Source organism: Buceros rhinoceros, unplaced genomic scaffold (genome assembly GCF_000710305.1).
Source record: "Buceros rhinoceros silvestris isolate BGI_N320 unplaced genomic scaffold, ASM71030v1 scaffold12448, whole genome shotgun sequence".
Classification (NCBI taxonomy): domain Eukaryota; kingdom Metazoa; phylum Chordata; class Aves; order Bucerotiformes; family Bucerotidae; genus Buceros; species Buceros rhinoceros.
In genome coordinates this window covers 35,140-38,208 of record NW_010425204.1, presented here as the reverse complement: position 1 = coordinate 38,208, position 3,069 = coordinate 35,140, and positions in this window count along the sequence as shown.

Here is a 3,069-nt window from a genome sequence, read left to right as displayed (position 1 = left end):
AGCCCGGGGGCCCCTGCCAGCCGGTCTTACGGGGAGCTCGGCGCTCGCGAGGCTGCTGGTCCTCAGTCCCCTCCAGATGGATTTGCTTTGCTTTTTCCGAATGGGGCCTTTGTGTTTTCCGCAGATTTTTCTAACCCCTCTGTCCTCTCTGGTATTTGCAAATCCTCCCAGTTCCGCATCCTTAGAGGATTTTGTGTATGTGTTATTTCCTCCCTCGTCCAGAGTGCTCCCGAAGCCCAGTAAACACAGCCAGTCCTGGAGGTCCACCACCAGCCCTGCATTTTCAATCTTCTCTGACTTATAGAGCCCTGAAAAGCCTCACAAGAGGAGACAAACATTTCCACAGCAAATTCAAGTCCATGAACCCCGACCATCTGCCAGCCACAGCTAAGAACACCTGTGCAAGACACCAAACCCCACCTGATGTGGCTCACCACGGGCCTGAGCATCCTCAGCTCCCGGCACAGCACCAACACCCAGGCGGGCACCTTCACCAGCTCATCCCCCGATGCCTCTGCAGCTCCCCCAGGCTTGAAAACTGCCTGGAATTACCAGCCAAAGGCGCAAGCTTCCATTCCCCCCTCCAGCAGCAACTGCTGCTGCTGGTAGCTGGGGGCATTTGATAACTCCCCGGCTGCTTCTCACCCCGCACCTGGGAGGACCCAGGACATCGCTCTGAGGTTGGATGTTTGCAGGAAATACCAGCTCTGGGTATCGCTGTGCCTTCTCCTTGATGTGTCAGACCTCAGCTTGACGTCGCTTTTCCCAGCCCTCTGCTACCCTTCCCAGTCCCTTCCCCTTGCGATGGGAAGCCCCATCCCCAGAGAGAGCTTGTTTCCGTGGCCCTCAGCCTCCAAAGGAAGCCTTGAGAAGTTGTCAAAGCCACTTGCCCCAGCCTCATCTCATTTCTTCCTTGTCTTTTTTATCTTCTTAGGGGACAGTCCCTGCAGTGGCCATCCCAGCCTCTCCCCGAGGAGCTGGACAAGGGCAGGGTCTGTCTGGAGGCACTCACCCTGTCCCGGCGTGCACCGTGGCTGTTGTGCAGAGCCCTGCCAGCCCTCCTACTCTGATGAGCACCAATATTTCATCATAAATACAGAGCTCAGGGCTGGAAAATAAACCTCTTTCTGTTTCTCTCTTGCCTGGGGAGTTCAGGTCTGATACTTTAATATTGCACATTTATTTTGATCGAAGGGGAAGCGGACAAAGGGCCCAGCCAAGCTGCCAACACCATAAAATCAGCTGTCAGGAGCCTTCCCAAAAGCTGCTGTCCTCCAGCTGTGCCCACCACCGTGATCACCGTGGAGGGACAGGCTGGAGCTGAGCCAGAGCAAAACAGAAGTGGCTCTGGAGGGCAGAGAAGCTGCCCTGGGGGGCATCACCCCCCAAAACCAGCATGACCCAGAAAGACTGCCTGCTGCTGCCAAGGGTGGATGCTAAATTGCAGCATGCCCCTTCCCCCCCGCCAAAAAAAAAAGGGATAACCCCCAAATGGTGAAAATCTGCAGCCCTGGGGGTCTCAGCCGAGCTGGGCTACAGCCGATGCAGAGAGGGCAGGGCAGGCAGGGCTGTCCCTGCAGAGGGACCGCCCGGGGGTGTCCTGGCTCAAAGAAGGCAGCAGGGCTGTAGTCCAGCGCCAGGCAGCTCAGCCCTGCCCCTGCAAGCACTGGCTTATTGCAGTGGGTCAAAAGCATTCATGCCTTGGCCAGAGACTTCTCCCATGTGTCCCCATCCCGTGGTACCCGTCAGAGCCATCAGAAAGGGGTGCTGAGGACCCACCAACTCAGTGCACCCGTGGTGCAGGCCAGCTGCATCGCAGGCTGCTGACAACCCACCCAGGCTTTGTCCAGCGCTGCCGGCCGGGCTGAACACCCGGTTCCTCGGCCAACAGCCCGGGCCAGCTCCAGGCTCCTTCTCGGAGCCAGCGCTGCCCGACGCCGCAGCTTCACGCCTCTCGGCAGGATGAGCTGCGTGCATAATGGCTCCAATTAAGAGAGCTGGAAAGCTCCAGGGAGCTGCAGCTCTGCTTTCCCAAATGTCAGGTGGAGGTGGAGCGGCAGAGGAAGTGTTTTCATCTTGAAGGCATCCACGAAGCTGCTTCCAGCTGAGGCAGATGCTCTGGTAGCTGCTCCTGTAGCCTCCAAGGATCTGTCTCTCCTTCAAGTGGACGGGTGCAGATGCCGAAGGCTCCACGCCCTTTCCTGCGGTTCCCAGCATCTTCCCAACATGGCAGAGGGGCTCAGCAGCCTGGAAAAGTGTTGTTAGTTCCTTCTCCTTTAGCAGCCACCACTGAGCAGCCTCAGCTCCTGGCACAGCACCAACACCTGTGGCGGCACCCAGGGTGCCTGAGACAAGGGAGGTTCCTGGGTGGTAAGGGGAGGTACAGGGTAGAAAGGAGTGCTGGCCCGATGGATGTCTGCAGCAGACATCGTCCCTCTGCCCCCAGGGATGGGATTCAGCATCTCTGCCCTGAGCTGACCCCAGCAGCAGCAGCAGGGGCCATGGGGCAGCAGGGGACTTGGGGAGAAGGCGGCTCGTCCCGCACAGCCTGTTTATTTTTCAGTGCAGACCAGGGCTTTGCTGGAGCTGGAGAAATTCATCTTGCTGAAAGAGCCTTGTTTTTCACGGAGGAAATGAGACAGAGCGCTTTTAATAGGAAATAAAAACACATAAAATAAAGAGAAACTGAGACACAGGCCTGGAAAAAAGCGGAGCCATCCAGCTGCGTCTCGCCAGCAGCCCGTCCCCTGCCAGCCACCCGGACGGCTGCACCAGCCCCAGTACCTACCTCTTTTTCCAGCAGCCCGTCCCCTGCCAGCAACCCGGACGGCTGCACCAGCCCCAGTACCTCACTCCCCTCGCCCAGCCCCAGCATCCAACAGGCGCATCCCACAGATCTCTATCATCTCCGCATGGACCCGCCTCCTGCCCTCCCCCTGCACCCTCCTCTGCACAAGGGGAGTTGCAGGGGTGGATGGATGGATGGACGGATGGACGGATGGATGGATGGATGGATGGATGGATGGATGGATGGATGGATGGATGGATGGGTGGATGGATGGACAGATG